General features: G+C 35.7%; 1 long non-coding RNA gene across 2 annotated transcripts; it reads right to left on the minus strand.

Moving 5' to 3' along the window:
• Positions 1-1356: 1356 nt before the first annotated feature.
• Positions 1357-22032, minus strand: LOC114360215 (uncharacterized). Of its 2 annotated transcripts, none has more exons than XR_003656487.1 (5): positions 21951-22032; positions 10911-10958; positions 5703-5756; positions 4010-4044; positions 1357-1643 (listed from the first exon to the last, which is right to left on the minus strand). It is a non-coding gene; the product is annotated as an uncharacterized LOC114360215 (long non-coding RNA). The 2 variants fall into 2 exon arrangements; XR_003656488.1 differs by lacking the exon at positions 21951-22032 and adding an exon at positions 11249-11297.
• Positions 22033-24496: the final 2464 nt, after the last annotated feature.

Here is a 24496-nt window from a genome sequence, read left to right on the forward strand (position 1 = left end):
GCAAAATACAAATATATTTGAAAAAATCCCAAATAAACACTAAACAGCTTGCAAAAATGACAAGTCAACAACGTTTAGACTACGAATATATCCCCATTTTAGTTCCAAAACACACAGCAATGTTTAACAGCCAAATATTTCAAGGTAAAATAGTGATGAAAATATTATATTAACTATGTGTAATAAAAACTGTTTAAATAAATTTAAAATATCAAATGCAATAATGAGAGAACATTATCAAAAGTAGCGTTTTTGTTTTAGAAGTAACGCATATTTTCAGTAAACGGGAAAACTTATATTCCGAAATCTACGTCTCATTTGCCTCTTGAAAACGAATCTATCACAGAGACAAATTCTAAATTCCAGAAGCTTCTTTTGTTCTTCTTTGTTCCAGTATCCTGTTCTTCATCTTCTTCATCTCGTGGTCTTGAACCGTTGCCGTGCATGCACCACACAAACCTCTCTAGAACCGAATTTGTCGCCTCACTTCAAACAAATTCGGATCTACAGGGTAGATGTAGGGCACTAATATTGATGCCGATGGGCACCAAATTGAGTTCTAAGCAGCTAGCTAAGGGCTTAAGGAAAATAAATCTTTTTATATAACTCAAAGGTGACTGACTGAGTGATCTATCAACGCACAGCCCAAACCACTTGACGGATCGGGCTGAAATTTGGCATGTAGGTAGATGTTACGACGTAGATCCGCTAAGAAAGGATTTTACGAAACTCCACCCCTAAAGGGGTAAAACGGGATCCACACGTACGAAGTTGCGGGCGGCCGCTAGAATGTAGGTACATAAATCTTTTACAAAACTAGCCGACCTGGCGAACTTCGTACAACCTATGTTCATTGGAAACAATTTAGGATTCTAATGGTGAAAGAATTTTTCAAATCGGTACTGTAGTTTCGGAGCCTTTTCCATACAAAGAAATAATCAGTTTTTTCCTCTACATAATAGTTATTAGTGTAGATTACAGTTCTCAAAGGAAAGCAATGGATGTCGGCAAAACAAAACCAGATATTTCTGATGTTCAGTATCGGACTGGTGGCGGTTTATCCATACCATATGGTGTGGTTGAATTAACTATGAACTTTATTAATACAGGAGATGTTAATGATGAAGTATTAAGTAAGAGAAGTTTTTAAATTAATGATACCTAAATTACATATAAGTATTTGCAAATAGGAACTTAGTAGAACATGTTGCGACATTTTTCAAATGTAGGTATAATAATATTAACGATATTTAAAAACAACTAATTTTTTCAATTGACGTACTTACTTAATAGACGTCATAACAACGTCATACAAGGTTACTGTGCTATAGGATGTGTGAGTTAGGTACCTACCTACTTATGTGTATGTAATACATTTTATGTTTTCTTTTAAGACTTGGGCCATGTGCTATGATTTAGAATTTTAGATGAATGGTTCACGGAATTTTATATCAAGGTAAGATGATTTATGTCATCGATAGACAAACTTTTAGATCTTGTTGCTAGTCGACAGCACGAATGTAAGGTATGCTTTTAAGGTTTTGGATGAAGAGCTATTGATTGAACGTGTATGAAATTTAAAAATGAAACTTCTCTGTCTTCCATGCTTCTTTTACAGCTCGGCAAGGTCCAGTAGTCTCTACCTGAAATGAAACATACAGCAAATTAAATAAAAAATAAGAATAAATAATCTCTATTAGATAAATTAAAATACTCAGATTATTTGTCTAATCATGAACAAAATCTCAGACAGAGTAAGGACACTGTAACCCTAGTGGCACAACATGACATTGTTTCAGCTCGAACAATACTGACTGGTATTACCATGATAAATATCTAATACCTAATTTATAGCGGAATGGAAAGTTTAAAAATAACGCCAATCTCTACCAAAAATAAGAAACAAATTATACGTATTCATGGCTCTATTCAAAACCTCTAATAGATCAAACACTTGTTACCTAATTGTCAAAACACCGATCGGTCAAAATGAAACGGTAATGTGTCACGCGCGGAATTTAATCGATTGTTGTATAATCGAATCGCCACCCACCGATTGTTCCTTATTAACCGTGAGGCAGACGGTAGCTGGCTGTCGTAATCCATCATTGTAATTGTGTTGGTGTGGACTTGAGTAAACCCCGGAGACAAGTGAGGACGACGTTGTTTGAACAAGTTTAGGTACGGTACACATGAGATCAGATTGTGACGGTGGCAACGACAAAGATTATGATATTTTAATAAATTGTTGGATAATTTTGATCAATGATCATATCATGAAAAATATAGTAGGTACAGTCAATCGTTACGAGATTTTTACAAATAAAGAGATTTATAATTTAAAGCATTAATAGTTAAGAGTGGTGCAGTGAAAATGAGAGAGACAGAAGTTGAAATCCACAACAACTAAGTTCAAAATAAAATTTCCTCTTTACTTTGAATTCATTGTGTGAATGTAAATTTCACAAGCACAAGACATGCAAAAATCCTTGCCTCATCGTTCTTGTGAATCAGACCTTACACAATGTCCACATGAGTAATGGATAAATCGTGATCAAGTTGAAAGTGATATCGGGAAAGTGGTGCTAAAAATTCCATTGCGTATAACAACGGAAGGTAGTTCACGTTTTAGATAGCGTATGCTAATTTTTCGTGCACACCAACAATTGTTACGAGTGCATTTCTCAACCGTTGCGTCATTTTTAACAGGATTCTTGATATAGGAAACAAAAAAGATAACCATTATTGGATACGAGTAGTATATCAGAAAATTTTGATAACTTTAATTTTGAAAATTGGGTGTGGCTATTTAAAAACGATTAACTGACTATTGAATCAAATCGAGGATAGTGACACAAAGTCAATGATGCTTATAATACTCTAAAGGATTCTATATTTAGAATATTAAAGACTAAAATAGAACTGATAATGAAATAAAAAGTCCTTACACAACTAAAATTCACTTGCCTCCAGCGTCCTGGCTCCATCGATTAAAACAAATGAGCGTGCGACCCACGTCAAATAATCGATTCTAATTTTAAACACTGAGCATGGCGTCGCGTCACTACGTCTGTGCTGTGCGAATTCGTCAGTTTGGCAACCTTGGTGGAGCGAGGCCGCCATACTGGCAATTGGGTCAGAGGGCGCGGGGACGCATGCGCGCTCCGGACGCCAGCAATGAGCGCCGCCCCCGGGACGGAATGAATTGTCTAGACCCTTCGACCAGGCTAACTAGACCTCCCCTACCCAGCTAGCTATGGACCAACAAGAACGAAACTCTGAGACTCCGAAGAAATTGACAGCTCTGTTTAGGCTGGCGATCGAAGCAGCTGTTGGACGAATCTGTTGAGCGCTCGGCCCACTAGTTGCTAAGCGAATCTTAGATTTTAACTTACAAAATTCAATAGTCATTAATGGATTCATTTATTTTATTAGGGAATGAATGAGTACTTACGAGTATTTTATGAACCGAATAAATCTACACATATTTTGACGTGTATTCTGTAAATTTATGCTATTTTTCTACGAAAGGAATAAAATAATTACAATGCCCTCACCATAATTAAATTATCAGATGAGAGAAAGTACGCGTAAGAGGACATTTTGTACTTAAAAAAGGCACGTTATAAACCCATTATAGTTTTAAAGTATAATAAGCGAGTCTCGTCTCTCGTTTAAATATAATATTTTAAACTTAGCGTTGCACTTTTTCAGACACATAATAGCCTTCCACAGAGGAAGCCTGCACTTGTGACCTAGTTACGTCAAATAAATCTAACAACACAGACTAGGTACTACTATCACGTTATTTATGAACAGTAATATTTAAATAATGTAAAATATTTTGTAATTTTGCGCAATATTCAAGACTTGTTGTTGAGTCGAAGACATCTGAAGCTGACCCCGTTGAACCCGCGCCTCATTGTCACGAAAAAAGGAGTAGTACTAAGAACTGAAATACATATTTGTACTTTCTTATAATTAAAAATAAAATCGATTAAAAGCTCACCGTTCGAAATCCTGTGACGCACCGATTGTCCAAAACTGAAATGAAACCAAAATAAAAAATGAAACTTCCAAACAATTCGGCGAAAATTTTAAATAAAATTAATACAATGGAGCGATGTAGCCACCACGAGAGCCGATCTCGGTATGATGTGTTCTCATAGAGCGTATCGCTCGAAGCTTGGTGATGAAAACTATTAGCAAGCCACTAATTGTACGAAGGCCTACATTCATAGCGGTAATTGCTCCATTTACACATTTTGTTAGTCCGTTCAGCATAATTGTCGGCTGTTTACGATACGAATGTGCGAGCCACGAACAGAGCATACATTAGGAACTCATACATGAGGAATGCGGGAAACTTTGATGGAGCTGATGAGTCTAAGGTGCCAATGAACAAATTATACGCTGTGGCTGATAATTGGAACTGAAGAAGCGCCAGTTCTTTTGTTTTAGTACTTGCTAATGAAACTATGAAAGACGAGAAATGTTATGCTTGTGATTTCATAAGTCCACTTCCTTTGATTTTTGCTAAAATGTCCTGTAGAAATTATTACGTACTACTTTAAAACCTATAACGCCATTGTCAGTTTCTAAACGTAAGCATTGTTTCTTAGACAATTTTTAAATTTGATTTATAAAATACTAGTAAAATATACAAACATATTATTAGCTTAGTACGAGGAGCTAACGGGACTAAGTATTAGTAATTTGTTATTGCACAGTAGTATTAGTTAATCTTTTTAAAAACTAAAAAAAATGGCTGTGAGCTTCTGTTACCGACGACTACCACATAAAGTCATGAGAGGTATAATTTTTACAAATTTTTACTATTACGGTGTAAAAGAAAATAATAAATTTCCATAACCCGCAGTGGCCGTACTACACGCGAAGATAGGATCTATGACAGTATCGTGTATTCAATTTTATGTGGGTGACTACTTGTGAACGTCATTTGCATTTGCCTTTGAATATGCTTGAGTCTAGACAATGATATTAGTTAGACGAACAATGTTTGCTTGCACAGCTGTTGGTTTTAACAAATGATATTAAGAAGGTATGAATTACTTTGGTTGAAAATTCTTAGAGAAATTGTCACCAAAGATCAGAATTATTATACAGATATAGAATTTATTAACTACCTAAAAATCTAAATAAAAACTTGACTGCAGAAGATTTCTACTACCTGTTCTACGTGCATTTTACAACGTTTGTAGAGAATACCTTTTGTCATAGTTTTATTGCTCTGGGAATTCAATAACCAAAAGAAAAACAATTAAAAGTTAAATATGCCTTTCCAACAAAAACTCATTGTCTGTAAAGACAGACTTTCATTAGAATTGCAAAGTTGTCTGTAGATTTTTTTGACGTCAGACAGGCATACTTGAACTTTTCTCCTCAGAGAATTTCTTCATTATAATTCCTTAATATCAGGCCACTATGTACTGTTATGTTAATGATATATCGCGAACAGAATATTTTATTATACCTACTTTGCCAACCAGAAGCTAATAACATAGGCGGAAAATTGCCTCTAAAAACGAGCGATAAAATTTTCTTTGGAAAGGCGCCAAGAGAATCTCAATAACTCGCAAAGGGCAAGATTTACATGTTTTATTAAAGAGATCTGGCGCTTTTACTCATAAAATATTAATAAATAATGTAATTATACGTCTCTCGTATTAGAAAGCGCTCACCATTTCGCAGCTGCCTTTGATCTTTCCAGGCCCTCTCGCTCTATGGAGCACCATCTGAAACGATTTTTATGGAATCATAAGTCATGACTCAGAATAAACTGTAGAAGCACTGAATTTTGTACAAAAAGCTTCCACCGATGGAAACCGACCTTGTTCGTCCTGCTTGATACGCGCCAAACTGGCGTTGACTTGATAGTCCCGCCAAACATGGCTGCCATTCGTGTGGGAAGCGGAAATACACGAATTACTACGAGTCAGAAAGGATAGAACAATCTGTCCGCGTGTGCAAAAAAGGGACGGGCGACAGGTCCTGGCTGTTCAAACTTTTAGACAGAGATAACGTTATGCGATTTGACGGGCGAGTGAAAGGATAAGAATCACGTCTAAACGGTTTTTAGGGTGGAGCTGTCTGGAGATTCGGGTCGAGGCGCGCAGATGGCAACAAAAAGGGACCAGTCCCGACTAAAATTTGGGCATAAATTGAACGACATTTTTGCCACATTGCTCTGCGACCGTCCTTCTTGGGAGTGGACGCCGAAACATTTCATCCTTCAGAGCATAACTGAATTTTTGCAGACACAAAATTGAATTTCGCTTTCACCATTCTGGGACTATCTGTATCTGTAGCCCCTAAATGTATTTAAATTTTTGTAATAAATTCAGGATAGGTTTTACATTTTGCGCTATCAGTAGAACGCCATATGGCACATTTTTTATGCATCGAAACACGTTTGGTATGTTTAACGTAACGTATTCAAGTCACGGGGTCAGCGACACAGGATTTATTGTCCGCTTCCTGCCTTTTTATTAAACTTCATATATAATTTTCCTAAACATGAGTCGTTCGCCAAATTCATCTTCCGCTTCTTATTATGTAGTTGTGTTTGTTCTGGCAAGCGCTTTGCCCTTTTACAATCTGTTGCTTGGATAAGGGGAGAAAGTCTTAAAGACGTTAAGATGCAAGATTTGAGGTTCGTTTTTATCATGAAATTGATTTTGCCCATGCGCAGCTCTTTTATAACTCCCATATCATTGATTTCGCCAAATCTTTAATGTTATGCAATGTTATAGCAGAAAAGGTGTGAGAAATAAGGCGTGGCAATAAAGACGTGATTAAATTTTAAAAAGTCGTTATAATGTTTAGTAGGTTATTAAATCTTTTTTTAAGTTTTAGTCAAGATTACTGATAATATTATAGTAACCTCCTTTCCACCCAACTGAGCATTATCTATCAGATAACAGATTAAGGCAACGGAAGCTGCCGCACCAAATGTTTGCGTTCACATTATAATATCGTATCAGGAAGATTATTCTTGTTTGTCACCTGTAGAGGCTGATAAAGCTATTTGAGGAAGATAACCGGATTATCTATAGAATTTATTGTCCTTGTTAGCTGAGGCAACAGTGAACACTGTGTAGCCAAATTTGAAATTTCCCAGATTTTTGTCAAGTAACTTAAAACCTTTTTACTGCAAGAATAAAGAAAAAGACGTTGCTCAAGAGAAGCATAATGATACTTAACATAAGCCAAGGGCACATATTCATGTAACCTATGTGTATTCATTAGTGCCCTTGGTTTCGAATGCAGTATAATTTTTAAATATGATTTAGAAGAACTGAATATTTATAACTACCTACTTTTACTTTCTGCAATAAACAAAAGTAAATCTACAAATTCAGCGTGGAGTTAAAGCTAGAAGTAGAGACTACGGCACATCAAGTAAAGCACTAGCATCTTATGTAGTGGTAATAAAGACAATTTTGCAACAAAAAGGCAGTCTGATGTGCCATCGCTGAACAATAATTCAGAGAGACACGCGATGCTTGAGAACGTATTATTTATTTACAGGCCAGTTTATGAACTTTGGAAGTTTTAATGACAATGAAAATAACTTGGCAAGTAATAAAAATACATTAATTCTGATACAAGTTTGTCACGCGACTCTCCCAAGGGGGAGTTTTGGGGCCGCTGCTTTTCCCTGAAATATTACTTTTAAAATCCTCACTTTTTCACCATTTGCTGTACGAATTTCGTTTATACGAAACGCAAAATTTACTCCTTGATGTTTATTTTGTTATTTATTTGACTGAATGTGAGGTAAAGCCTGTGCAGGATTACGTCAATGAATATTTAGTACATGTGCTTTCGCTTTATCGGTAGGTACCATTATTACGACCATAAATTTGAGTTATAGCCTCCCATTGAATGTGGCAGGTTAATAATACCGTTAACGGCACAATAATTAATTAATTTCTAACTTCTCATTTGTGTCTTGTGATTGGAGTAATTGTTCTTTAAAAGACAATTTATTGCAGAAAGTCCTACTTACTCTTTTATTGGTTTGTTTATTTTTATGCATTGGTGTGTTTCTATGCATTAGAACTTATTGTTATAACTCTGAATCTTTGAGACTTTGACTGAATCTCAAACACCGTTTCTAGTAAAGTATGAGACGACGTATTTAATAGAATATAAAGCTAGCAAAACTAGCTTATTTGCGTAAGCTCACTTTATAGTCTGATCCAATAAAATCCTGCCCTATGCACAATTTTATAGATGCATGATCTCAAAGATAAGGAAGATTACGATTCATCTAGGCACATAAAGATTACCACGATAATAATTCCAGTACTAAGGACCCAATCGTAAATGAAAATTACGGCTTTTATTTTGATAAGGTGCGCCATTAACTCCCGCAAGTGGCAAGTCGTTGAAACGGTCCTTAGATACGAGTAATGCGTATTTGTCAAACGCCTTTAATGGAGAAGGGGAGACAGAAAGGTCAGGCCTTTTTGATAAAACGCATTAGCATGCATAAAAGGAGAAATCAGAATATTATCAAAGGCTGGGTTCCGCACATGCGTAGTGCGGGGCTTGTTATCGACGCGGCGGCTCGCGCAGACTCCGTCATGGCCCAATAACATAAATAATACAATAAAAATAATACAATCCTCGATTTGAATGTGTTCTAGGATTGGTTGGGTTGATGGAGAGCTGGCCCTCGATACAGGCTGCGGTCTTTTACGAGGACGGAGTAATTGATCGAAGGTTGACTCGGTAGCTTGTCAATATTGGCGGAGAGATTTCGGTGGATTACACGCGTCGGGTTAGTTTGCTTTGCTACTTACGGAGGACCCGAATAAGATTCGTTATGTCGTTTTAGTTATTTTCATTTCGAAAGGTCATTGAAAATAGCCTATTAATAAAAATATTAGGTACTTTAATTCCTCATTAGCATAAAAAACTAGTAAGCTTGAATGGTTTCAAACTACCTAAGTATCAATTCATCATCATCATCATTTTAGTCATAGGACGTCCACTGCTGAACATAGGCAACATCCCCCAATGATTTCCACAAGATAAGTATCTAATATCAAAAGGCTATTTAAAGAATTTTTATATATTTTTAAATGTAAGAAAAAGTACTACAAATAAATAGAAAACGTACAATATCAAAAATCTTAACTTCAACGATAACAGATTTCCCCGGCTGGTTTCATTTGTCATAACACGCCTGTCTACACCCGTCCTAAATGTCATCATTTGTCATTTGTCGAGCCCCGCGAATCTGGCATTTCCAAAAGTGTACCTTTTACGATTAATTTTGTACAAAAATAGCGGTAAACATAATAATATACCACCGTGTTTCTGTATGCCGTAAGTTCTGAAAGGTAGAGATTGAAAAAAAAGACGTTATTTCTTCTGAAGCGACTAGTAGTGGTGTTCTATATTCAGCAGTACATATTACTTAGGTTTTGAGTTCAGAATCGAACGATAATTTTAATTAAATTAAAAAGTATGCACAAGTAGTAGGTATGTTATCAGCTCCGTCCGATCAAGTTTAAGTGGAATTAATCAGTATTCATATTTTTCGTAATTAATTACCGAGTCTATAATGATTCAATTTGGGTAATCACTAATTATAACTTATTAAATATTAACATTATGGGAAAAACAACCTTTCAGTATATATACCTACAAGGCATAACCTGCAGCGTCCAGGATATAAATTTACTCGCTCTACAAATTCAAATTCAAATTCAAATTATTTATTTGCAATAAATAGGGTTTACAAAAAGGTGTTTCAAAGAGATAAATGTTGCTTTCACCTATTTAACTATGATGACACAGCATGCAAATTTTCGTCTTAAAACGACTTTTTATAAATTACAATAAGTTTTCAATTAGATAGTACAATATTATTAAATTAACGATTACCACTCATATATAATTGTATTCCGTATTAGGTAATTATTTATCATGTCAATTTAAAATTTATTATCCTTAACAGTATTTTCATAGAACAAATAATATAATGTCAAATTATGAAATAGTCAAATCACAAAAAGTCAACATACATTATCATTTTGGAATTCCGTAATACTATAATAGCATTTTTTTATCAGCCAATCTCGTAGATTCTTGGTCATCAGTTTTAAACATCCTTGTTTGAATTGCTTTGGGATCCTATTAAACAGTTTTACACACATGCAGTAACAACCTTTCTGGCAAAAAGTCGTTCGTAATTGACGATCCAGAACAAGCCTGTCGCTATTTCTTGTGTGTCGAGGATAGACCTCGGCGGCCGTTTTAAATAGTTCTGGATGTTGCTTGACAAATTTGAATACTTCCAAGATATACATACCCGGGACGGAAAGTATGTTCAGCTTAAGGAACAAAGGTTTGCATGATTCAAATGGACCCTTACCACAAATTGCTCGTATGCACTTTTTCTGTGCGATAAATACCCGATTTATATGGATACTATTGCCCCATAGAAGAAGACCATAATTGATATTGGAGGCGACATATCCATAATAGGCAGCCAAGGTTACTTTGAGAGACGTCACCTTTCTTAGTCGCCTTAAAACGAAGACAAATCTATTGATTTTGCTGCACACTTTATCAATATGGCCGACAAAGTTTAGATTCTCGTCCAATACTATACNCGCTTAATACTTGGGCGCCTCAAAATCGATAACTTGATAAAGTCAATTTTGTTTCTCAATAACTTATTACAAAATTAAATATTGGTTATTGACGACGATACGACGTTGAGCTCAATTAATTATATCAAAAAGTACATAATAGTCGTATCATGATAATCAATACTTTTACAAACTCTATCCAGGCACGACGATACTACATAATTAAATGTTCTTCGTCGGTCATAAAATGCAAAATAATTACTTATTTACAAAACTCACCATGGCAACATCGATCTGGTGTCTCCCTCGGTGAACTGGATGAGGGTTCTGCAATACAAAGTAAAATAAAACGTTATCATAAAATAAGACCCTGTTACGTAAATAAATACTTGTACAAATAACTTAAAGTACGTTAGAAAAGTATGTAGGTAGTTACATTTTTCTCTGACATCGCAGAATTGGTACGGTTTTTTTTCAGATCAATTTAGCAATAACCTAACGTCAAATTATTTAAAACAAATAATACCCGTTCTAAATTCCATAAAAATACTGGCACATTTTGAAAATATTCTCGCTATCAATGAGAAAAAAAAGAACCATTTGAAAATGGAACTCACCGGAGGCGCGAAGCGTGGGGCAGCGACAGTGCGCGTAGGGAAGTGCGACCGGCGACAGACAGGCCTACGTCACACCCTCGCCCCCCGCCCTCTTCCCACTTCCCCAACTCCCCAGATTTGCTTACCCCATACCCGGGGCTAGGGTTGCCAGGTCCAATAACACAAAAGCCGGACTATGTGCTTCATTTGGCCGGACATTTTACACTAAAAGCCGGACATGCAATTAGTGAGCTCACGAGTGAGTACTATCATCATCGGTTGCCTAACGTCCTGATGCGTGCGTGCCTTATTCTGTGGCTCAACTATTGCCTGGCGCGGCAGCCAAATAAAAAGCCTAACAAAAGCCGGACAGGCCGGACATCGGTTATTTTGGCCGGACACGCAATCAAAAAGCCTAACTATGTCCGGCTTTATCCGGATGCCTGGCAACCCTACCCGGGGCTAACAAGCTCCGCGAGACCTAATAATAACGGGGGGATGCTTTTCCGAAATCCGATAATAACTACAAAAGGTACTACTGTATGAAGTTAGGCTGGTGAGATTGTGTGAAAACTTTTTGAAAACACGTTATTTTGAATGGAAATACTCGAGATAAAAAGGTTTCTTGTAATTGAGTTTGTTTGGAAGTTGAGGTACAGTGAAAAATAACACTTATTACCACTACACACGGTTTTGTAACATTTCGAATTCAACACTTTAACATGCTGAAGTTTTAAAATTATTTACTCAATTTTGTAGCTTTTTAATTAAGGACGTTTAGATTTTAGCAAATATTTTGAATTTTTCTAAAGGGGTTAGCAATTAGCATAGTTGAAAATTCCATTTTTTTTATTTTTCGTGTAAAACCAACATAAAACTAGTGAAATAATGTCCATATTTAAGCTTTTCATTCCTACGCATGTTTAAAAAATAATTAAAATATCGCGAAATAAAAGTCACAACTTTGATTGCCTATTCTTTCTAGACTATCAAATAAAAAACCTGTTTAGCATCATAAAAATATTACAAAGTATTGACAGTTGAACCGTTAGCTAGAGTCGCGGATGACGTAACCAAACTCGTTTGTAGGAGTTGGTAGCGCGGCGTTCACACTGACCACCAAAAGGATCTAGTACTGGAAACTACGCAACGTGTAAAATTGGTACTCGTATGGTACGAGTACTTAGTACTTATAGGTGACAAATAATATATTGAGGAAAATAATTAATGTTCCGGAATTAAAATTATCATTGGTAACACTCGCTATTTATAAAGTAAAAAATCGCAAATCAACTGCAAAAGATCACGTAAAGCAACTAATATAATGTTTGGTTAATTCACGAGTTAAATTCTGGTTACAAATTAACGTATTATACTTTATTATTATTTATTTATTTCGTTACAATGTATCAAGTCGTCGTGACTCGTTGTCTTTAACGTGATTGAATAGTTAAAATAAAAGTACCAGTGTGAACAACGCCTTACAGATCCGACAAGACACATCCGGTAGCGATGTGCTGATACCCTATGCGTAGTCGTTGCCGTCGATGCGAGTGTTATAATCGATTTATAGTCGATTTTAGGATCGATAATTTTTTTCATAGAATTAACATTGGCTCTACAATTCTTTACAGTAAGTAACACTGAACTGAAGTAAGGAGCTTTTGAAAAATTTACGTATGTTTTCTCTACAAGTTACTACTGTGTGGCATAGAGCTTTTGTCTTTGGATTCGATTCGTGATGTACCTAGTTAAATTTAAAATGGTTTAATTGATAAAGAGTCAATGTCATAATTATAGAGTTTCGACAGTAGCGAGCTAGTGAAACACTAATTTATTTACTTATGTTACGCAATGCAACATCTTTTTCATAAACTTAGTTCTATGAACGTATCACACGCAAAGATGACGTATTTTTGATTGTACTTATAGAAATTCATGTTTTACATTCAGGGCCTAATTAATTAATGAAGTCGATCCTTAGACAATCGATTAAGCCACTACAGATTCTATAATCGTCTCTACCTACCTCACTAATACCCTGTGTCCGACTAACAAGATGCCATATGTTGTCTCGTGTTCACGGTCTCTGACTCAACACGTACTATTCCATAATCAACAACGTCCTGCGAANCCCGCGAAATTGAGCTCTATTGTGTATGGAGTAAGGCCAAACTTAGACAATTATTCCGAACTACGCCCAGTAACTAAATGTGTTTTAATCATTGAGATTGGGCTATCTAGGACTTATTAATACATGTTAAGGCGTGGTCGGGTCTTCAATTGATCTATTTTGGAGCAACCAATATGTTTTCGTCGTTACATTACCTATTATTAGAAGTAAAACTTGGGTTGGATACCAATCCCTTATTTCACAGTGCTTTCTTTTATTAAAAAAAAAATAAAAAAAAGGTTTTATACGTCTGACTTTGAATTTAAAAGGTTAACGAAACCTTATCGAACATGAATAGAATAAAATTATAACTCAAATCCTAAAGTTCATTACACTCGAACGACCGAACGAACGAAATCGAATTTATTTTAAAGTTCGAACATCTCGTTGTAGATCAATTTCGAGTACAGTCGCGTGCTAAAGAACTCTATAACACCCAAAGTTATTGGATTGTGTTCGTGTTGAATTTTCCTTCGATGTTTGTGATAGAATTTGAAACGTGTGAATTTGGTTTTACTTATTATTTTTGCACTCGACATTTTTCGACTAGTAAATTGCATTGGGTGCTTGTTCCATTGCAAGCAGACTATTTGAATGCAATACCTATTTTTTGTCTAGACTATTCATCCAATTTATTATAGAGTTCTTGCTACTCAAGTATTTGACTACCAACTAACATTCAAAATTAGATTGTGTAATTTTTTGGGAGTCAACATTCTCTATCGCGACCTAAGCTACATGGAAGATTAAAATATACATAATTAAACGTATTATTAGGTATGTACTCGTAAATCTGATTCGGAGAGTGATTTCTATATCAACAAAAGTACCTAGTCCAAAAAACTTTATGTACCAAAAATAAACGAACACAAAATCGATACAAAGCTCTCCACTGTAGTGCATGCCCCACGTCAATCAGCCGACGGATTATTTTGCTCGGACGCGCAGAGCCAATCCGCGTCACCCCTCCCCCTATTGGTGAATTCAAAAAAGGAATTTCAATTTAATCTCTCCCCTCGAACAAAACAGCCGGTCTTAACTGACTTTGCGTTCAATATTGACATTGTATTTTTAAATTGTATAACCGGCCAGCATTTCGTTTAGTGTTCATTCTGAATTTGAATTTTGAAAAGAAATTCCTTGAGATTTATTTTTTATTTTAGAATTAAACTGGCCAGTTGGTTTTGAAATTAGCTTTTTGAAAAGATAAAGTATTGCTGTAGATTTTTTAATATTCTATTCACTGCTACTTTTATTAGGTAGTGGAAAGTGTTATTTTTAACATCGAATAATGTGAGTCATGAACTGGTACTATGTCATGCACAATCAACAGTTTAAGCGAACGTATCTGGCTGGGCTTCACATCTGGTTACTTGCTACATTATAATAGTTATTAAGTAATGATTTTGATAATTAAATAAACTAATTAAATAAACGCATAGTCTTTACATGATAACTTTTTTAGCAATGGGGTTCGAAAGTAATTTGTTAGCATCTAATTGTAATTTGTTGCCCTTACAAAGGTTAAAATTTATTCAATAAATGGCAAATGCTTTAGAAAGGAATCCAAAGAAATATTAAACTCAAATATTGATTCATTTAGATAGTCTTCAAAATATTTTCGAGTGATAGTTTAATACCATTCACTACTATTATTTCTTTATATAAAATTACACGTGGGATTTTACTTGTTATTTTAAGTAATTGAAGATGAACTTTTACAAAAAAGGACCAAAAATACAAAACTACTTAATTTTCATTCTATCTTGTCCATTTTACAAGGGCTCTACATTTTTATGTGAATGACCTTAAATCTTCATTGTAACAAACAAATCTATATGTTAATTATTCATTTAACAGTTTTTCGAAAGAAAAAAAAGGGCGATTCCGAATCGAGAACCCATAGTAGTTTGTAACCACGCAGCCAGCCTGCATTCGTTCAATCAAAATGCGCAACTCCATCGGCTGGCGCAGGCGCAAAGGTGCCTTTGCGGCCATCTTTGATTCTTCCCTTTTTAAACGGACCTTAAACTAAAATATCGCCATTCATGGAAGCCAGGTATAAATTTCGAAACGGTTTTTATGAGAATAACGCAATCGCTACTCAACAACAGATTATAGGAGTTAACTGAGTTTCTGAGAAGCGTTTTTTGCAGCAAATAGGATTATGATTTTGCTCTATAGGATTATGGTCATAATATGGGATTATTTTACTAAAAGGCAGTCGGTTGTGCACAAACACAAAACGCTTTCACTAATGCGTTAGGCCTATACATAAAATTTTACATAAAATGCAGTAGTGTTGGAAAAAAGGGTTTATGCATAAATGTGACAATAAGTGTAGGCCTAAATAATTGCAATATGGGATTTTGAAGTTTTAAGGTTTTGTTACATTTTAAAGTGGTTCAATGTAGGGAGGTAAATGAATGTTAAAAACTATTTACATTACATATCTGTAAATACAATTTTCTTATAAAACACAATAATTTCTATTGCTCTAGCGGAGTATAAAATGTTAGAGACGAGTATTGTATTTGTAGAGACTTACCTAATTCAAGTAATATTAAAACCTAGAAGTCTTCAATTAACCCTTACACGCTTATTACTATTCCAAACCATTAAAAGTAGATACTTTTTGAACCGTGACGTCAATATCTCAATATTTAAAAAATAAATTATATTTTTTAACTGTTATTTGTGATTTTTTAAGTAATTTATACGATATTTAAAAAATCATTATCTGAATGGTATTTATTTAACGTGGTAGTGGTGGTTTATTAAAATTCAAAACTAAGTAGATAGGCAATACAAACGGGATAAATTAAAATATTCTTAGTATGTATCACTACTATTCACTACTGTCAAAACCCCAAAATCATTGAAGCTAAGGTTACTAAAATCAATACACACCCAAGATTGATTTAACAAATTTTTAAATGATATCTTTACATATCTCCATGTAATTTACCTTCTCATATTATGCTGATTTAACATTTGTAGAGTCTACAAAGAGGTATAAATAACAAAATAACTTACCATTTAGCCTCCAAAAGCCGTAGAATCAAGCCGGGTGGTAAAAATATCAATACAAAATGCAACGCGTACTCTGCGGTGGTTGGTAGAGCTTTGAAAGCTCACTGGAGCTTGCTATCGACTGCTTTACCTACGCCGCTACTCTACCGCCATCTGTCGGGGAATAGCGACACTAGTAAGGCTTTTGTACGAACCATGGTTTTCGTTGTGCTACAATTCTGTTTTCAGTGACATTTTTAGGCATATGTTTTAGATTGTCATTTAATTTTGTTTGCATTGAAATAACTTATTTGTTAGGATTAGCAAATCTTTTTCCAAAATTTTATGCATGTTTTGAATACATTTTTAGTTGAATAAATATCAGAACGGCATCTACAGGAAAATGCCATAATTTTTTGTAGAGCTGGTTTACCAAACAAAATTGAAACGAGGCTCTGTTGTAACTCTCTTTGAAACGGCTAGGTGGCGCTCGGGTGAATGAATGGTTGTGCTTTGATAGCTCTGAAGAGTGTGCTTTTGAAAGAGTAAGCTTGGTAAGTGACTGGCTAGATGTCAGTGAAAATAGCACTGAGTTTTATGTTTGTTAATTTTTATGTTCTTGCTAAATTTTCCTAGAGTCTAAAAGAAGTTACCTAGTAACCACTTAAATATGTTTATAATAAAACGATATTTTTACCCGGTTCTATATGATATGTTCAAAAATATTTGCATTAGGCGAGAATCGAACCCGCTACGGTATCCCGGTAAATTTCAAAGATTATGAAGAGGGTCACGAGGCACCCGAAATCTTGAAAATTGCCATTTAAATCATTAATTAAAAAAATACATACTTTACCATCGGAAACTCCTCCAGCTAAAAATCAGATCAGCTACTTATCTGGAAAGTCTGAAGTTTCTAAAATTCAGTTGTTATAAGGTACTACAAGGAGCAAGGTTCTGGAATGGAGGCCGCGTACCGGGAAACGCAGCGTGGGACGTCCACCCACAAGGTGGACTGATGACATCATAAAGGTATCAGGGAAAGCCTAGACGCAGGCCACTACCAATCAATCAACATGGAAAGCATTGGGGGAGGCCTATGTTCAGCATTGGACGTCCTATAGCTGAAATGGTGATGATGAAGGTACTACAGAGTAAAACAAAAATATTTTAGATTTCACATGTTTTAAATTGTTGCGATGAAAATGGCGTGAAATTAACACAACTAATGATACTATTGCATCAAACCTCAGCTTGTTCTGAATTAACTCTCATCTAATTTAATAATTCGCATTGTAACTGTCAAGAAAACAATGAATGATGATCCCAATCCAAACTGATGATTAATCCTCTAACATTGCCAGCCTTCATCCGAGACACAGGACATGATCTCTCAAAAACTAATGCAAGGAATTTTATCACAATTGTCAAAACGATCACACGGAGTGAGAAATGATTCGCGATTCCGAACACACCTTAATGCGGGGTATCTCGATTCTCTCTCGTCCACAATCGGATGGACAGACTAACATTAATAATATTACTCATTGTATGCGACAGGACAGGACGATACACATCGAGGTATGTAAGAAGTAAGAACGCATTCAACTTAGCGGATTGTTGGGATGCTTGCACTTTCGGATATTTTGTTTGCGTAAGTATTTTTAAATTCTGCTCAAAATGGGTGCAGTTTTTTTATATATTTTTTTTTGTATTTTCACCCGGCACAGTCTTGTTAAGATTTTTTTATGGACACAACGGCTTCCCTGTTTTGCCATGCATCTCACCTGATGAAAAGTGATGATAAGCCGATAGTGGAACCGAGCGTCACCCGGAATCCTCAATCACAGAGGAACTTGCTGCATTGCCTTTTCACAACATTAATAACATTAAGGCGACAGATGTCATGATGACAGAGTAAGAGGGTGGTAGTTACATAAGCGAACATAAAACAATTCCTACCACAAACTAAAGAGAGCACAAAATGTTCCCTTTCTGGGAATCGAACCCGGGAACTCTGAATTTTAGACCAGGTGGTATTACCATTCGTCCACACAGATTTCAGTCATTTTCCATCAGTAGGAGAGAAGAATTTTAAAATTGAAGGAAAGATTTTCACTTATGCAGATTTTTTTTTTATAAAAAATGTTTTTGAAATCTTAAAACTATTCTCCAATAACTGTTTTCTTTTCCAATAGACTGCAAAAATCTCTATAAAATTATACCTACGTCTGTACAAAACAGCCTCATACTAATTCCGCTAAAGAAAACGTTACACAAGGAGATAGCAATACAATCGTGGGTACCATCAATCATGCGTTCATTACTATTGATCTAAGTACACCTTGATAGTCGATACTGTAATGGATATTTATGTTGCCCGCTTGTTCTGCCGACAAATGGAACAAAACCTGTTTGTAATGTGATGCTTTGCGGAATGAATTGGATCTTTGGTAAAAGAAATACCTGGAGATGCAGTAAAAACTAAAACATTAATAATTTAACAGTTTAGTTAGTATTGAAAGTTAACTTTTGGGCAGTAGGTAGCACTAGAAACATTTATTTTACTATAAGGCAGCATCATAACCTTAGCCAATATGGAGTCATTTTTGAAGTGGTGCAAAAATTTCAGCAAAAATGTTGGTGAAAATAACATAGCCTGGTCCTGGGATTTACGCTATGTTATTTTCTCTAATCCACGAGTACCTATTAATATCTAGTTTTATCAAAAAATAAATATGTACGTACCTACTTAAGAATTTTACTGCTATTAAAGATTAGTGAATAACTAATGTAACATTTGGTGAATATCAACTTAGTAACCGCAGTTCAGATCTCGTATTTCCAAATAAGAAAATTGGAAAAACTACTGAACTTAGCTGGGTATACTGAAGTAGGATTTCACTCCGCACCATCCATCAATCAATTCTATTTTGATACACACATTGAAAAAGCGTTTTATTAAAGTTTCAACGCATTTTCGTGCCAACGTCCGTATCATAACATAAAGCGAAATATTCAGACAGAATGATTTATAGGTCCAGCCTCCGATACGCAGCTCCGACCTACAAACTAAGGCAACCTTCGCATTTTTCGCCTCTTTTGTGAGCACGTGGTACCCTCGCAGGTTCGGCTGTCATGTCATTGCGATGCCGGTCGTTTATCATCGCTCAATACAGGCCGAGGCGTCGCGCTGGCGCTTGCAGCCAAGCAACATCCATTTGCTGCCGATTGTGAGCGATCAAATCATAGTTGGAGATGGAGTCAAGGTTATATTATTGCCTAGTGATAGTTGAGTTAGGCTTTGCCTGGTAATACGCACTAATAATCCTAGGCTATTGGATATTTTAAAGCGTATCTTAGTTCGGCTAAACTTGTTAAAACTATTTCACTAATTTCATTAGCTGTCTAAGCTTGTCTAGATATCGACCCGAATAAAGTTACCCGATTAACCTTGCATGCTAAAGCCGTTGTATGTTGATTTGCTTTAAAATGACGTTTTTCCACTAACATTTTTGCCTCCTGCGGTATTCGAAACCGTCCTTAGCAGTCCACTATGTACACATGTCTTAAACTACATGGACGCCAACCTGATAATGATGACTACCATATTAGCTTTGTCCAGTTGGCGCCACTGTAGAGTAAGGTCCTGTCACTTGCTAGTAAGTTAAGACAGTGGCGCCAACTGATGAGCTCAAATACGATAACCCTGAGTGCAAATATTGACATACTTTGACACAGCTGGCTATTTCATATGGTTCTAGTATACCTAGTAGAGTTGTATAAAACGACTCTATAACGCCATGATTGTATTTGCTATTTGTATACGCCATATAATATTTATTGACAAAAATATTAGTTTATCAAAGAAAACTGTCTCCAAGAACTGTGAGTTTTAGCACGACCAGTTCCTTTTTGTACTACGCAGTAGATGGTACAACGCATTTGTGTTAGATGGCGCTGCTCAACTTCTAAGGCGCTACGTTACAAGGCCTTGCCCGTAGTAGCCGTAGGCAGATTATAATGAGGCCGTAGTCTAACATGCTCATTAAATTAAGATATTCTTTAATACATTGTCTTTGTTNATTTTTGATTTTGATTTTGATTTTGAATAAAATAAGGGGCAAATGCTTTAGAAAGGAATCCAAAAGATAAGAATTGATAGAATTTTAACTTTTGATTAGACTTATATTTTGAGATCCTAGATTTACACCGTGCGATTATTGTTCTTTTTTAAATGTGTTGCAAAATTTACTTTCAATGCATTCGAGGAGTAGGGACTCCACATTTTTATACCGTACCAAAAAACTTCATGTAACAAACACAAAGTCTTCTTTTGTAGCATGAAATATTGCTGTATGATGTTTAATGACAGTTCTCTAAAGGTGCTTATTAATTTAACAGTTTTTTTTTTCGTACAGAAAGAGCGATTCCGAATCGAGAACCCATAGTACTTTGTAACCACGCAGCCAGCCTGCATTCGTTCAATCAAAATGCGCAACTCCATCGGCTGGCGCAGGCGCAAAGGTGCCTTTGCGGCCATCTTTGATTCTTCCTTTTTTAAACGGACCTTAAACTAAAATATCGCCATTCATGGAAGCCAGGTATAAATTTCGAAACGGTTTTTATGAGAATAACGCAATCGCTACTCAACAACAGATTATAGGAGTTGACTGAGTTTCTGAGAAGCGTTTTTTGCTGCAAATAGGATTATGATTTCGCTCTATAGGATTATGGTCATAATATGGGATTATTTTACTAAAAGGCAGTCGGTTGTGCACAAACACAAAACGCTTTCACTAATGCGTTAGGCCTGTATGTACCTTACATAAAATGCAGTAGTGTTAGAAAAAAGAGTTTAGTAATAAATTTAACATGTAGATCTAAAATGCAGTAAAGGATTTGGAAGTCATAAGGTTTGTTACATTTTAAAGTGGTTCAATGTAGGGAGGTAAATGACTGTTTGAATTATATTATCTTTTTAAAGATAGGTTTAAATACTATTTCCTTAAAAAGCTTAATGTCTTCTGGTCTATGGAGTATAAGATCATATAGATGAATATTGTTGAGACCCTATTTATTTCAAGTAATATTAAAACCCCAAGTTTTCAATCAACAGTAAATACTTATTGAACCGTCAAAGGCATCTCAATATAATATAAATAAGTAATTCCATTTTTGACGTCTTATTGAGGTTTTAGTCACATACACGGCATTAAAAATGTTAATGTTTGAATGGTATTTAATGTAAGTAAGGTGGTTTTAAAACTCAAAATTTAATTACTTACCTACAACGCAACTGGCCGTAGCTAAGATCATTACGTTTAATTATGTATAAAATAAATAAATATCTTAAATCATTATCAATCAAAATTTAAAATTATTGAGACTCAGGTTACTAAAAATCAATACACACCCAAGATTGATTTAACAAATTTTTAAAAGAATTCATTACATATCCTCATGTAATTTACCTTCTCATTGCTGATTTATCATTTGTAGAGTCTACAAAGAGGTACAAATAACAAAATAACTTACCATTTTGCCTCCAAAAGCCGTAGAATCAAGCCGGGTGGTGAAAAATATCAATACAAAATGCAACGCGTACTCTACGGTGGTTGGTGGAGCTTTGAAAGCTCACTCGAGCTTGCTATCGACTGCTTTACCTACGCCGCTACTCTACCGCCATCTGTCGGGGAATAGCGACACTAGTAAGGCTTTTGTACGAACCATGGTTTTCGTAGCGCTACGATTCTGTAGCTTGACAATTTCAGTGACATTTTGAGGCATTTGTTTTAGATTGTCATTTGTTTGCAATAAAATTAATATTTGTTAGTAGGTATTAGCAAATCTTTTTCCAAAGTTTTATGCATGTTTTGAAGACATTTGGTTGAAGAAATACCAGAACGGCATCTACAGAAAAATGCCATTATTTTTTGTAGAGTTGGTTGACGAAACAAAAGCGAAACTAGGCTCTGTTGTAACTCTCTTTGAAACGGCTAGGTGGCGCTCGGGTGAATGGTTGTGCTTTGAAAGCTCTGAAGAGTGTGCTTTTGAAAGAGTAAGCTTGGTAAGTGACTGGCTAGATGTCAGTGAAAATAACACTGAGTTTTATGAATTTTTTGTTAATTTTTATGTTCCTGCTAAATTTTCCTAGAGTCTAAAAGAAGTTACCTAGTAACCACTTAAATATGTTTATAATAAAACGATATTTTTACCCGGTTCTATATGATATCGCTTATATGTTCAAACATATTTCCATTAGGCGAGAATCGAACTCGCTACGGTATCCCGGTAGTTTCAAAGATTATGGAGAGGGTCTCGAGGCACCCGAAATCTTGAAAAACGCTATTTAAATCATTAGATTATTCAACTTTTATTAATAAAGCTGTAGATCCTGGCTACACAGGAGTTGCAGTGGTGGGAACGAGAGGTGGGAATAGTCCCATAATAAAGGGGTTAAAGTTTTATTACTTCATAAGGGTTTTATTATGGGTTGCTAAAGCGAATAAACCCACAAGACCCAATAAGTCCACCCACAAGATGGACCGACGACCTCATAAAGGTAGCGGGAAAGCGCTGAATGCAGGCCGCCACCAACCGGCCATTGTGGAAATAATTGGGGGAGGCCTATGTTCAACTGGACGTCCTATGGCTAAAATGATCATGATGATGATGATGAAAGCGAATAAAGGGCTAATAGCTTGGGTAGTTCATCGTATGTATAATCCTTTCCTTTTCAATGCTTCTTTTAGTTATATTAATAGATTGTAGTCATAATACATACTCGTATACATGGATGATTGTGTTATACTTTCATTATAATACTTAGTGGAATTACTGCTTTCAAAACGTGAATTAGAACTGGCCCCATAGCAGACATTTTCCTACATCTATAGGCCTTTTAAAATATATATTGGTTTTGGCTATTGGAGCGGGTACCACTTTCCATACATTTGTGCCCTCATCCTTTCGCTATCTCTTCTAGCTGTTATCAATGCCAAGTTAATACTCGTACTTACCTTGTAGTTGAGCTAAGCTGCCGCCGATGTGATGATGTCCTAGACGCGATAGTTTTCACCACTTGGTGGTTTATGAGTGAGAACAAAATTTGTGTCCCCAAAGTTGCTAGCTAGCTAATGCAAAAAGAACTTTATGCACTACATACAATAGTGGTATTAGATGGCGACAAATAACGCAAATATTGTTTTACAAGTGGGTATTCAATTGAATGTACAAGATATAGCTCTAGAGATCTAAAAAAGTGTGTAATACATGATTCAAATGATACATACCATACTTACCATCGGTAAATCTTCCAGTTAAAGATAAAATCAGCTACTTATCTGGAAATTCTGAAGTTTTTTAAATTCAGTTGTTATAAGGTACTACAAGGAGCAAGGTTCTGGAATGGAGGCCGCGTACCGGGAAACGCAGCGTGGGACGTCCACCCACAAGGTGGACCGATGACTTCATAAAGGTATCAGGGAAAGCCTGGACGCAGGCCGCTACCAATCAATCAACATGGAAAGCATTGGGGGAGGCCTATGTTCAGCAGTGGACTTCCTATGGCTGAAATAATGATGATGAAGGTACTACAGAATAAAACATAAATATTTTAGATTTCACATATTTTAGATCGTTGCGATTAAAAAAGGTGTGTAATTAACACAACTAATGATACTTTTGCATCAAACCTCCGCTTGTTCTGAATTAACTCTCATCTAATTTAATAATTCGCATTGTAACTGTCAAGAAAACAATGAATGATGATCCCAATCCAAACTGATGATTAATCCTCTAACATTGCCAGCCTTCATCCGAGACACAGGACATGATCTCTCAAAAACTAATGCAAGGAATTTTATCACAATTGTCAAAACGGTCACACGGAGTGAGAAATGATTCGCGATTCCGAACACACCTTAATGCGGGGTATCTCGATTCTCTCTCGTCCACAATCGGATGGACAGACTAACATTAATAATATTACTCATTGTATGCGACAGGACAGGACGATACACATCGAGGTATGTAAGAACGCATTCAACTTAGCGGATTGTTGGGATGCTTGCACTTTCGGA

Source organism: Ostrinia furnacalis, unplaced genomic scaffold, assembly GCF_004193835.3.
Source record: "Ostrinia furnacalis isolate ACB-3 unplaced genomic scaffold, ASM419383v2 OfSCF4915, whole genome shotgun sequence".
Lineage (NCBI taxonomy): Eukaryota > Metazoa > Arthropoda > Insecta > Lepidoptera > Crambidae > Ostrinia > Ostrinia furnacalis.